At 50.1% G+C, this 13,805-nt stretch overlaps 1 protein-coding gene across 7 annotated transcripts in view; it reads left to right on the forward strand.

Annotated features, from left to right (window-relative positions):
• Nucleotides 1-13,805, forward strand: part of PPFIBP2 (PPFIA binding protein 2) — a 141,115-nt gene that overhangs the window by 65,019 nt on the left and 62,291 nt on the right. The window lies entirely within an intron of this gene.

Below are 13,805 nucleotides of genomic sequence, written 5' to 3' on the forward strand. Positions count from 1 at the left end.
AATATCTATAGAGACGGGGGTGCTGGGCGTCCGGTGGTGAGCAAGGTGGAAGCCGGTTCTACCCTTGTGGATCGGCCCTCCGATGGGGCGGGCAGAGGGTACCGTCCCAGTAAATAAAGCTGAAGTTACAAATTGAGTGCAGTGAGGAACGGGCACGTTAATAGACACCATGGAGGGCGAGGAACGAGGAGGAGGAGCAGTCAGGGAGCCCTCCGAGCAAGGAACACTTCACTGAGACCTGAGAAGTAGGAGTGAGTCAGGTGGAAAGTGAGGGGAAGAACATTCCAGGCAGAGAGGCTAGTGTGTGTAAAGGTCCTAAAGCAAGAGGGAGTTGGGCAAGCTTCAAGACGGAGAGAAAGCCCGTGTGGCTGAGCTCCATGGTCGGGGGGCTGGCAGATGCCCGGTCACACAGGGAAGGGGAGGGGAGGGTACGGGTTGTGGGGGACATGGTTTGTGTGATGGGGGACTTCTGGCAGGAGAGTGACCTGGGACACACGGGGGGAATCCAGTTTGTATTTTAGGAAAATTACTCGCTGGGATGTGGTGTGTGGCAAGCCGTGGTGTGAAAAGTAAGGCGGCTGCACAAAACTAGAGCATTGGGGCCACACTGGGACCAACTGGTACAAACCCTCCATTTAACAAAGCCCCGGAGAGCCTAAGGACCTCGTGATGATTAGTGTTAGAGCTGCTTGTGGTGCAGCCTGACCTTGAACCCTGCTTTCTGTCCCCCAGGCCAGTTCTCTTTCCTCCTCTCTTTTGCCAAACATGTAGGAAATTATTGGTTTAGAACCCAGCAGAAATGCCGTGTGTGCTCAGCTCCTGCTCCGCTTTGGGACGGGGGCGCTGCAGCCAGCGGAGAGTGCGCTGAGGGGTCCAGACATTTTGGCAAAGGTTTGGATCCATTATCTGAAGCATTCAAAAGCCTTCACTGGAGATTCTGGGGGAAAATAGGGGAGGAGTGCACTTGCCATCACTTCCCATCACTGAGTTTGTTTCCCTGTGTATCCAGACGAAGCTGTTAAGTCAGCAGGTCTTCCAGCTGTGATGTGCCTGGGACCATCGGCGCACATCCCAGTGGCTCAGACCCCACACCTCGTGCCCAAGTTCTGTCTGTAGAGGAACTGATTTCGCATGTGCCGCGATGTCAGAAGGCCCTTTGTCCTGAGACCCAGGCTGTGCAGGCTGGCTCCTGTGCACAGTGCAAGTCAGCTGAGGGAAGCTCGAAGCAGGGAGACGTTAGAAACCACTGGGATGACTCCTAGCAAAACAGATATTTTTCTTCTACTTCTAGAAAGTTAAGGATCATTAAAAACAAAGCACAAAGCATATGACCTAGGAAGAATAATCAGGTATCTCTACCCGAAACACTACTGCCAGATTCTTCTCTTTTAAATCCCCTTAAAAAAAAATCCCTTCATCTTGTGACCCTAATCCTGAGCTCCCAGGACTTGCCTTTAGTCTGGAAAAGAAAGCCAGGCTCACCTGCCTGTGTGACCTTTGAGAGTTTTTGCAACCCAGCCTCAACTTATCTTTTTAGTCTCATCCTTTGTATCTACTCTGAGCTTCCGCGTGTGCTCCCTCCCTTTTCTGGGCTTATGCCCAACGCCCTCCTCACTGCCACCCACTTCATGTGACGCCATCAAGGCGCTCGTTTTCCAGCAGTCCTCGCTGACCCCATCCCTGCAGTGGGCTCCTCCCATCTGCCCGGCTCACACCTCCCTTCTCCCGCTTGTCCTCAAGCCGAAGTGGCTTGGAGAGTGGGTTTCAATTGGCCCAGGGTTTTGAAGGTACAAACACTATCTCCTTCATTTTCCCATGCAGAAGGGGTGACTCTAGAAGAGATGGATGAGGGGTGACCTGGGGCACAAACTAGAAACCCTGGCCCTTAGGACCAGCCTGGGAGGGCAGGGTCTCGGAGCAAGACCAAGTCTCTGAATCTGGGGGCAACGGGGGAGATGCCTGTAGGCAAGGAGACACAGAGCTAGCAGGGAAGCATTGGCTCAGAAAAAGGGGACATTGTTCTGTGGCCTTTGGGGGATGGGATACCATGTACTATTGTAATTAAGAACACGTGGTTTGAAGTAAGGCCCGCACTGGAATCTTGGCCTTGCCGCACCTGCTAGCCCTGTGACCCGCCGTGGATTTCTTCATCTCTGAAATAAGAAGGTAATAGTGCCAGCCGCAGACAGGTTTTGCACGGGTCAGGTAAGCTAATGTCTGCTTCTGGCCACTGTGAGGGAGGTGGGAACCAAAGGGGGAACGGTGGGGCCAGTCGGGTTCTCTCCTAGCAGCACATGCTAGTCCGTTCCTCTCCAGCTCTCGGCCCCTTGCTGCGTACCACGTCGAGGTCTGGAACTGAAGACCTGAAAGAGGCAGCTGTGACCCGGCCCACAGGGAGTAACCAGAGTTCCCAGCAGCTGCTGGCTCTGGCCGGCTTGGCCGTGGCTGCTGAGCGAAGGCTGACTGGAGCTGCTCCTTCAGCTCCCTCGCCAACAGAGAGAGCCCAGGGACAAGGCAATGTGCTGCAAGCATCCAGAGGGCCTCTGCCCCTCAGCTCTTTGGTTCCTGACTGACTCACCAACGGCTCACAACTGCCCTGCTTTGAGATCAGTGGATCCAGCCCACGTAGTCATGAAAGAGTGTCCAAAAATACTTCCAGGCAGGGTCTGCGGGGCCCACCCACTGCCCTCTGTGTGGAGCTTATTTTCCCAGGAACAGAAATCCCACCACTGTCAGCGTCTTCACACTGTTGCTGGTTTCTAGCACATTCAGTGTTCATGCCAGCTTCCAGGCTGCAGTCACAAAAGAAAAGGGAATTACCGTGGGTCCCCTCTGCAATGAGCTTGGGTTCTGTAGTAGAATGTGGAATGAACTCAAGCTGCTGATGGGAGACTTTATTTTGTGTCATCTGGTACTCCAGTGATTGTTCCAGTGGCCTGGGCCAGAAGAGCCGCAGGACAGACACACAGGCATCCGAGCTCCAGACCTTGACTACCTTGCACTCAAGTTGGACTGCAGTGCAAGGGGGAGACGTAGGCAGCAGCCTCTGAAAGCCACTCCTACGGGCTGACAGCAGGGATCCTGGATCCAGCTCCTTAGGCTCACGTCTCCTGTCCATGTGACCTTGGGTGATTGGTTTAACCCCCCAGGGATTCGGTCTCCTTGACTGTAAAATATGGATAGATAATTCGATATATGGAAAGTGCTGAGAAAATTCATTGCAGGCATTCGTTATGGTGGCAGTGATCTGGACCATCAGCCTTTGGTTGCTCCATAGTCGTGGGCTCCACCATGATTCTGGGTGGAGAGCTTTTCCAAGACCACGAGTCAGGTAACAGCGGGTATGGTCACTCAAGGGTTCTAGCTGTTTGCAGTTTCCTGTAGGTACGTGCCCTCTTTAGCAGATGTACCCAACGTGCCCAAGCATCCTATTCCTCGGTATAATTGAGGAGCTAGAATTCCACCATCTCTGACCTCTGGCACCTGTGAGTCCTGTCTGTCAGATTCTTGGAGAGGCCCCCAGGCCTCTTTCCCAGCAGGGTTTAACAAGGTGACATCATACCAGGGCCCTTTGCTAAATAGCTTGTGGATACGGCAGAACAGCACAGCCATTGGTAGCGGGCTGGCAGCCGTGCCTGGGGATCCCGGGCTCCTCCCTGCATTCTTCCCTCTTCCATCTCTGTGTCAGCCCTTTCACACCTTTCCATTTGTCCCCAACTGTATGCTCCCATCTCAGCTGATGTCACCACCCACTTCACTTTCAGGGAGCGGGGAGAGCCACCCGTAGAGGAAGCTCTCCTCTTCTCTCCCCTTCACTACAAAATGTAACTATGTTCACAGCCAACATTTTCAACGTCTGTTTCATGGGCCAAGGCTACCTTGGGATCCTGTCCTCCTGACCCAGCCTGGTTCCACTGCCTCTCGTTCCTCCGATCTTTTCTTCTCTCACCTCTGCCCCGCCTGCTGGTCCCTGTCCTTGGCAGAAAATGCTTCTCCTCCATTCTTAGGGAAAAACAAATCAAGACTGTCTTTGACCCTGTACTTGCCTCTCCACACCGCTGGATAACTTGCCTGCCTTTCACCATCAGGAAGCTTGAAAGAGTGGTTTGAAGACTCACCGTCTCCCTGACAACTCCCAGGCCCACCGCGCACCGCCCAAGGTCCCTCATGACTTCTTCACATTCCTTCTATAACGTTCTTCCTGCCATCAGTTCCCAACCAACTTTTTCCATCCGTCTTCCCCAGAATTCATTCCCATTTGGGTCCCAAAGGACCCGTTCCTCACTTCGGCCCTCCAGCTCATCCCGTGTTTTCCACCTCTGGGTCTTTCTCTCCTGCCGACTTGACTGCTGGCTCCTCAGCAGGAGGAGGCACTGGGCATTTCATTCTGGTGTCTCCAGTCACAGCACCCTCTCCACTCCAGCCCCAGCACCTGATGCTGCCCCTCTGTCCCCGAAAATGTTTTTAATCACAAAGAGCCAGTGCGTCTGTTGGTATTGGCAAGATGAGGGAAGTGCGCACTCGAAGAACCTCCCGTGTGTCCCCTCCCCCTGGCTTTCCTGTCCTCCCTTCACAAGATACCAGCACACTTGCGAATACGGATTCTCCTGCAGCCCAGTGCTGTAGGCCCCTGATGTATCCAGACACCTCGTCAGGAGAACTTGGCAAGGACCAAGCTTACCCAAGGCTATAATTTTGGAACAAGATCTTGGTAAATGAAATGCATTTCTCTCACTCCAGGTCCTCCTCAGGGTGAGCAGTAGGAGCTTTCATGTGCAGCACACCAGCTCCCTGCCCGGGCAGCTTCTAGAGACGGTCTTCACGGGATCTTTTGTTTTCTGGGTTAGTCTGGGAAGCCAGAGCGTCCGAAGGGTAGTGATTGTCTTGGTTTTATGGATAGTCTTTCTGTATTGGGAAGACTTTCCAGAGATCCTGGTCTCCCATTCTCCTGGGGAGATTCCTTCGTAGTTTTCATTCAGCTCATTCACTGTAAAGCCTCTCTTCTCCTTTGACGGTATAATCGATTCGCCCGTCTCCTGTGCCACTGCTGGCGGCTTATTCTATGACTGTATTTATCATGTCTCACTGTCCGACTACAGAGCCTTCTGAGGGTGGGGACTGAATCATTTGTTCAGCACGGAGTAGCGCCTAGTAGGTATTCAGGAATATCTGAGTTGTTGAATAGATGCATGAAGAACATGCAATTCCAGGAAATTTAGTCAACCAGACCGCTTGCCGCTTATGAACTTGGCATTGCATTGCCCTGAAGGTGGTCATTTAGATCATTTGACAGTGACAACTCTACTAGCAACACTTATCCTCCAATTGAAACCAAAAGGTAGAGGGCATAAAGAGGTCAAGGTCAGGATAGATCTCTCTCATTGGACTCCTAGTAGTTAAGGATCTGATTGCACTCCACTCACGCTGCATTTGGAAGAAACTTCTTTAACTCTGTGCCAAGGATAGTAAACTGGCTTGACTTTTCTTTGCTTAGAAAAGGTGGAACGGGTCCTGGGAACAGTTGTTTTTATAAGAACTGCCAGAAAATCCTTTAATTCCCTAACCAAAAAATCTAGGGAGATTTTCTTATTTACAAGCAGTGCCTACGCTCAATCTCCCTGATAGAGAACCTGAACTATGTAACAGGAATTGAGTACAGCCTCTAGGATCCACTTATTTTTACTTTTTTTTTGTCCCCTTATTTTTAAGGTCTGCATTTTTCAAGTTTCTAAGCAGTTTGGTATGTGAGTGGTACTTCTGAGCTTGAAGACTAGCTTTAGCGACTCCGATGTCTCCCCTGTGCCTGCAGCCATGGCTCACTTGAAATTGGTTTTCTGGATTTGATAAAATCCCCTTGACCAGGCAGCCTGGAAATACTACACATTTTCTCTTGTTTTCTTATTAAGCTAAAAACACATGTCATCTACATTTCTAATGACTAAAGAAGGGGGAGCCGTCCCAAGACTTATCTGAGACCAAGGCTTATCCAGCACATTGTTCAAAGTCTCCATGTGTTTACAAGCAAGGGACCATCCTATAAAATGATCTGACTGGTTGGGACAGTATATGTCCCACAGTAACTGTGGCCAGGATTCTGAGGGAACTGGAATTCACAGCTTCGTAGAAGCACTGAAGGAAATAGGGCTTTACACGCTGAAGACTGTAGATCTCTCTGTCAAAAGAGGGGGGGCAGATGTATTTCGGACCCCAGGGCAGCAGCTCTGAGAAGTAGCTATTTGCTCTGAAGAACACCCTGATGGCTAGAGCTGTCACACTGGGGAGCCGACTGCCTTAGGATTTTCCCACACCCCCTGCTTGCATACCAGATGATACCCCCATGTGACCTCTTATCTCCCCAACTTGACTGTTCTAGAACCAGGCCTTTCCCCATGTTCAGAGAAGTGAGGTGCTGACGGGAGGTCCCCTAGCGTGTACCAGTCAGGGGATTGCTACAGAAGCAGCCCACCCCGCATCCCTGGGAGTGGACCAGAGCGCGTACGCGGAGGGCATGCTCTCCTGGCAGAGGCTGGCCGGGCTGTGAAAGAACCCTCCCGGGGATTCTGCATGGCTCCCGGCCCTGGCATTAAGCACTCCATCCAGAACTCCGCAGAGACCTAACATGGCTGTCCCTTGGCCAAGCTACAGTGGAGAGGCCAGGCCAAGAGTGCGCAAGCATCATGGAATCTAACGAGCCATCAGAGTCAGAGGGTGATGGCTCTGAAGAAGGTGCCAGGGCTGATGCGGCTGGCACGCTCATGTCTAACTTAAGTGGGACCTGACTTCCAGATTGGAACAGAAATAAGACATTGAAGTTTTTATGATCGGTCATTAATTAGCTATTGAAGTTCTCATCATGCTCGTTTATTACGTGTGTAGCACGTACTCCGTAGAGCACGGAGTAAACTGCTCACAACGAGGAAGAAATTGTGGTCCTGTAGATCTGACTCAGAACATGGGCATCTTGTCGGGGATGACGGAGAAATGAACACGTCCTCAGCTGTTTACTCCACGAGCATGATCCCAGAGCGCTTGGTTAGCGGTGGGGTCTGTGTTGTCACTTAGGCATTTTTTTTTCTTCCCAACCAAAGTATTTTGGTTATTGTTCCCTTGGGCTGTTTGTACAGATCTTTACAGATGCTCCATCGATGTCCTGATCAAAAACATTGCCTTTTTGTTCTCTTGCACAAAAAGAATGACTTAATTAAAACTGTCAGTATAAGGGAGGAACTGCTTCTAACTGTACTTTGGTCTTTTAGCTTAAACAATGCCGTTTAAATTATTTCCATATTTCCACGATCATTCAAGAACTGGAAATACTAGAGCAATCCCTCTATAAAGAACATTCTGTACTTGTATTCTTTTTGTGTTTAGTGACCTAACTGACCGTCTTCATTGATTGCTCTGCGAGGTAGAACTTTCTCCATTTAAAGGCTGGGAAGACCTGAAATGAGGGGAAGACCCGAAATGAGATCACGCATGGTTAGTGCAGCCCTGCCTCCTAGCCATTCTTAGCTGCCATTTTGCAGAGGTCCTGCCTGTGTAGGAGGGGGCTGTAGGAATTCTGTATGTGCACTTGGAAGCCCCACAGCAAAGTGTCCAGGGATCCCCTTCCTTGAATTCCAGGTGGGCAAAGGGTGGGTACAGGGGACCCACAGCACCTGGCCTCCCAGCTCCCAGACTTCACACCTGTTGAGCTGTGTAGGACGAGTCTTTCAACATAACTTCTTAAGTGGTGGTTAGGTGGTTTCATGTTCTTATCACCCTTCATTTATTCGTTTCCCATTCATCCTCTTAGCCCTACTTTACCTTCCTGTTTATTGTTGTGTTTTCACTTATTTTTATCTCCCCCCCCCATCCATCCCCCACCATGCATGCGCAGTGGATACCCATGGGCTGTTGCATCTTGTAACATTCCCTTCCTTAACCTTCTTGCTCTACATGGGAAATCATGGAGACCAACAGATGATGGATAGGAAATCCTCCCTTTCACACATGAAGGAGACTGGGTGCCATTTTTATCCCAGTACATCCCACACAGACACACTCTGTGCCACAGAGTAGATCCCTGTTGGCCCTCAATGAGGATCCTGATTTTAACTATAGTTGGCTCAGAACTGACCATTCTTTCTTCAACTGCCAGTTCAAGAAGTCAACAGTAGGCAGAATTTCTTTGTAACTTAGTATTTTCCCCAAATAGCAGGAATTCTTTCTTGTTTCCAAAGGAGTAAATTAGGTCAGTTGATTTATCACCCTTTGAGACAAATGCATTGGCCAGGACTTTTGATTGCAAGCAACAGAAACTCGGTTTGAACCGGTGCAGGTTAAGAGGGAACCAAAGGGAAGGCAGAAATATATTGTTGCCTTTAGACCACACGAGCCAGAGATGAGAATACCACCAGTCTCTTGGCTTTTGTTTGTGTTTCCATGCATGTTGGCTTCTTAGCTGACTCCTGTGCAAATCTTCTTCATCCACATGAATGAGGATATGGCTACTGACAAACCTGAGAACCTTCCAGCACAACCACTACCATTTTCTATTCCCAAGTTTAAAATTTCTGAGGAAGGATGCGACCATTCACGCTTGCATCAGGTGGCTGGGAGGGGTGAGAGTATCTCTAAGAAGGTGGCAGCCCTCACTTGTGCAATATGCTTACAGTAAAGCTGATGATCCAGCCTATTCTGGTTGGACGGACAGGAGAATGTAGGGTGTAGAAGAATTCTCTGTATTGATCTTCATTTTCCCCCCTCTGATCGAGAAAGCAAGGGGAAAATTGACTAGTCTGGAGGTTTGTTTGTTTTGTTTTTACAACTAATGGTAGTTCTTTTTTAGGTCTTAAATGTCCCTGGATAATCTCATTCCTAATTAAAATGCCGTGCCCCGCCCCCCGCCAAGATATGGAAGGCCTACTTTATTTCTTGTGTCTGCTGGCATTCAGCTCTCAGTGTATGAGGAACTTATCAAGAGTAAACTCCTTATTCACTGACCTGTGGGAGAGGTGAAGGCAGGACTCAGTCTACATTAGGCTAGTCTCCTTGTTTGGCCCCAGACTTGTGTTTCTGTAGAGACTATCCATGCTGGAATCTTCCTGGCCAGTGCTCTCCTTCCTGGACACACACAGTTCTCTCTCCACCCCCTCCCTGCTCTCCTAATCACTAAGGCTGATTAACTCTCACAATCAGCTCTATGACCCCAACCACAGAACACCCTGCATGGCTGCTACATCATCCTAAAGCCTCTCTTCTCTGCTTAAGAATAGCTTAGAAAGTAGCCCCACCTTAGACCGTTGATTGTTGGAGCTGTGTGTTAGGCTTGCTCAGCCCTGGCAGCAGTAGCATTTGGGGTCTTCTAGAAATCCATTAACCTTGCAAGAGTCAAGGTGCTGTGTTTTTTCTGTTCTTGAGGACTTTCAGAAACATCACTGTCAAGGCCTCAGGAAGACCTTGATCTGACCGTTATGGACTGTGTCTTCTATATGCCTTCGAGAATTCTGGGCTTTAGAGCATGGATTTCCCAGACTCTTGAGAGCAAACCTTTGAGAAAGGCAAAGGTGGTTTGGCTTCAGTAATCTAGGCTGAAGTTTCCCGGTTATTGACAACATACGTGCAAGAAGACCTCCACATCTCTTCCGTTCTGTGGTACGAGAGAGGAAGCATGTTCCACTGTGGCATTCTTTGGTCAAGATGCAAGAGGACATGGAAATGCCCATCTGTAGTTCCCATCCCGCCTCCATAGAATACACAGATTCCTTGGCCCCACACGATGTATCAGGTAACTGACCTTGGTTATAGTTTGAGGAGCAGATCTGACCATAGAACATTTGAATGAGAAGATCCATTTTCTTCTGTCACATCTGTAGAAATAACCATCAAAACAGAAGAGAACATCAAACAGATGTATATCCCAGCTAGCACGTCGGTGATCTGTTAGACGGGTCTAGCCTTGGGGATCACCTCGTTAGTTGAATATAAACAAGAGGTCATTTTTGCTCCTCACCGGGATGGGCATCCTTGAAGGAGTAGAAGAGGGTAGAACTCGTTTAAGTTCACCTGCCATGCTGGAGTGTGGGGGAATAGAAATTCAGCTCGTAGCACCCGTCAGAATTCGACCTGTCTTCCCTTGGTGCGATTCCAGCATGGGTCTCTCAGTCTGACCTCACGCACGGAGAGCTGGGCAGCTACTCTATCATGGATTTACCTCCTAGAGAACGTGGGCAAGCATTTCAGAGACTCCCAGACCTGAGCCACTCGGGGATCCAGATGGACAATCTCCAAACTGATCTGAGCTTCTATTGCAGTTTCACTGTTAGAATGAGGGAAACCGGTATACCCTTGGACAAACAAGCTCTTTTTAAAGTAGGACAAAAACCGAGCTGGGTCTCAACTCTCCTTAAACATGTTTCTGAGTAACCGGAATGACATTTTCATAACCACCTGCCTTTTCTGCCCTAATGAAATTCCTCACCTTTGGCCGATGAGTATTGGCATTCAACAAGATAATTCTAAAATAATCCTCTTCTTGGCTCTGTGCTCAGTGGAGATGGTGTTTTACCCTGGTCTGTGCCTTTCTACGGGATTGCAGTTTTCAAGGTTATCGATCTTATCTAGTGCGAAGACCTGGCTCAGCGTGTCAGGAAAAGCATGGGAAGGCGATACTGCAGACTTGTGTTCAGGACACTGTCTCTGTTTCACTGCTGTTTAACACCTCTCGGAAGCTTGCTAGCGAACAGTGGTGATTTTGGCAGACTGAACGTGAGGGGAGTGTGCTGTTACTCTCGAACAGTGATTTGGGGCAAGGGAGGTGCCTTCCTGCCAGGAGCATACTGTCCTGATGGACCAGCGTGCCTGGCGGGAGAGGGTGTGTCCTTCAAGGCTGCTGTGGGAGGAAAGAAGTACCAGGAGCCATCATTGTAGGTACTCAAACAGTGCTTCTAGATTTTAAAATGTATTTTATTTATTCAAGAAAATACTTGAGCTTCTTACAAAAATGGTTATGGTTGAAATAAAAGCCCACCTTGACCGAACCTCCCACCCCCAGCTTTCCATAGCCCAGACACTTCCTCAGAAGAGAGCACTGTTAGGGTTGCTGTGTAGCCTTCCAGACACTGGGTCCATTTATTTTCATGCATGTGTCTTGTGCCCATGGAGCCCTATGGTATTGTTTTCTAACATCACTCTGTACAGTTCTTTGGATCTTGCTATTCTCACTATCCAATATGTCTTCTATTATTGTGATGGTTCCTAAGTGTCTGCCTGATGTGTTGGAAATGCCACAGATGGTCCGCAGCGTGGATGTACCGGGGTTTATTTAGCCACTCCCTTATTAATGGACACAGGTTCAGCGTTTTCAACCCTTACTTTAAGTGAAGTTTCATACAATTCCTATATATAAAACAAAATTTGTACTTGATCTCCTCAATTAAGCCATAACAGAAAACATACTAATTTACTGCAGAGTCACTTAGGCAAAACATCCATTTATGCCTCGTTCATACACTTTGTGCCTCGGTTCCTTTATCTGCAAAATAGTACTTCTCTCAGAGGATTATGGGAAGCATTAAAAGAGTTAAGGCGTGTAAAGTGCTCTCAACAGCACCTGGCCGTGCTGAGCGGGAGTAAGTGCTTGGGCCACTTGGGATTGGTCTGCATTGAATTTCTTTTGCCTTTGGCCCATGGGATCCATTAACCTTTGACCTAGAGGGTAGCCCCAGAAAGCAGTGAGTTCTGCTGGGCTCTGTGTCCTGGGAGGACAGCATCACGGATGTTGGATGTTTACCCCACTGCCCTGAGTCTCTGTGAAAACTTTGAAGTTTCTCCGTTCTGTAGGAAGAGTCGTTTCTCCTAGGCAGTCAGTTTGAGTTCGTTCACCAGACTCATCAGTGCATCTTGTAATTCACTGTGTTTTGCTTTTCCCATTGGCTGCTAGAGTGGATCCAGATTTTTTTTCTTTTTAACCCACGGCTAGCATCTGTTCACAGACTCTATGGCACACATTTTATGTGTTAACTTATGACATCAGCTTGGTTTTGGGTCGGTTGGTAAAAATAGCCGCGTCTCTGGGTGATTGTATGGGTAGCCCTATAACGTGAGGAGCGTACTGCGCTCGGTTGGCCTGAGGCACGGTGGCACGCTGGCCTGCCGGAGCCTGTCCTCAACCTCCTGCGGAGAAGGGGCAGCTGGCCGTGCCGGGCGGCCCCTCACACGTGCTGACTGTGGTCCTGGGGCCAGACACGCACAGCTGCCCGTGGGGGCGGGGGTCCTTTCCTCACCAGCGTGTGAGTTATTCCACAGAGAAGCACTTGACCTGCTGGTAGCAATTACTTTCCTGTCTTTTGAGGTTCGGAGAAAACATGGGTTATAATTACATCCTTGCATACTCGCCAGAGTTTGACCATGTGAGGAGCAGAATTAACGTCACAACAGTCAACTGCCATCCACACAAAGAAGTCGTTTGTGATTGTGAAGGCCCTTTGTCTGTGGTGTGAAGGAGCTTCCCTAACAATGAACAAGATGCGGACTGGGAGCCAAGGGCAGTGGTGTGGCGGTGGGCACTGTGGCCTGGCCGGCCTAGAGCCTGTGCCTGGCACAGCTGCCCTGGAAAACAGCGTCCAGGCTGCCCGCACCTTCAACGGCAGGTGCTTTTCTCACAAGTGACACTCCAGGGCTTGAATGCGGTCCCTGCTTCTGTCCCAGGACTGGGCCTGGCTCTGTCCCCTGCCCTTACCTGGTGTGCCCTGGGTAAGGGGTAGGACAAAGGAAGGAAGGAGGTGCCCCTTCTTCATGGAGGGGGTGTTGGCAAGCCCATTCTGAAGGTCAGAACGTGGGAAACGGGCTCAGGAGAAGGGAGCCACTCCGGGCCTCTGTGCCTGGGTTCCTCTCTGACCCACTCCTTTGCACAGCCGTAACTTGCCTTCGGAATGGAGGATACTGCCGCATAACCCTCCCTCATTTAGCCCTCTGGACCAGCCCAGATTATGGTGAGTGTCACTTACCCATTTAGCAATAAGATCTGCTTTTTCGGGCTGCCAAACCCCTGAATGGCCTACTCAGGGCTTCTGGGTCTCGGCCTTCCATTAAGCATGGAGGAAGGGAGTGTTGATGGCATTGGGCCAATTCAGTGCCATTAGCAGCCACCTCTCTCCCTCCTCCCTGCCTCCAACCAGGTCAGACACACCCAAAAAGTGCCTGCAGCCTCCTGTCTCTTGCTCAGGGCATTTTATAAATTCTGCCTCCCATCTGCCAACTCACAGCTTCTCCCTCTCCTCTGTTTTCCGTTTTCTGGATACTCTGTTTCCTGTTAGCTCTTTGAGGTCCCTCTGACTGTCACTTGGGGTCTCCAATGGTCCACCTTTTCCTGCAGTGTTAGAGCTGAGAGAAGCAAGCACACGGGGATGCCAGCCTGGCTGCTGGAGCCCTAGTGGAGGGGAGGGATTGGCCAGTCCTGGAAGGGACGTGTGACTGGATGAAGGGCCTTGTGGCTGGTGTCCCCCAGCCTCCAGCTCCCTGCAGTGCTCTAGACGGGCCTCCGTGCTGGGAGGGGTGCCTTGGCTCTGCAGAACCCTCATGTGAAAGTTAGGAGAGACTGAGATCTGTGCGGGACTGGTTCCCACAGAGTTCCCTGGTGAGTGGTCCCAGCTCCCTGGCCCTCTCAAAGAGTAGACTCATTGCTGTTGGTGCCCCTGGCAGGCTGTGCCTCCACCTACAGCGGACCCAACGTGCCCAGTCAAGTCGAGCATCGCTGGGTCTGGAGTTCCATCGAGGCCCTCCCGGCCAAGGGTGAGGTCATCCAGGGGGTGGTTTGGCCAGCT

This window comes from Ursus maritimus, unplaced genomic scaffold (assembly GCF_017311325.1).
Source record: "Ursus maritimus isolate PB19 unplaced genomic scaffold, ASM1731132v1 scaffold_16, whole genome shotgun sequence".
In the NCBI taxonomy this organism is placed as follows: Eukaryota; Metazoa; Chordata; class Mammalia; order Carnivora; family Ursidae; genus Ursus; species Ursus maritimus.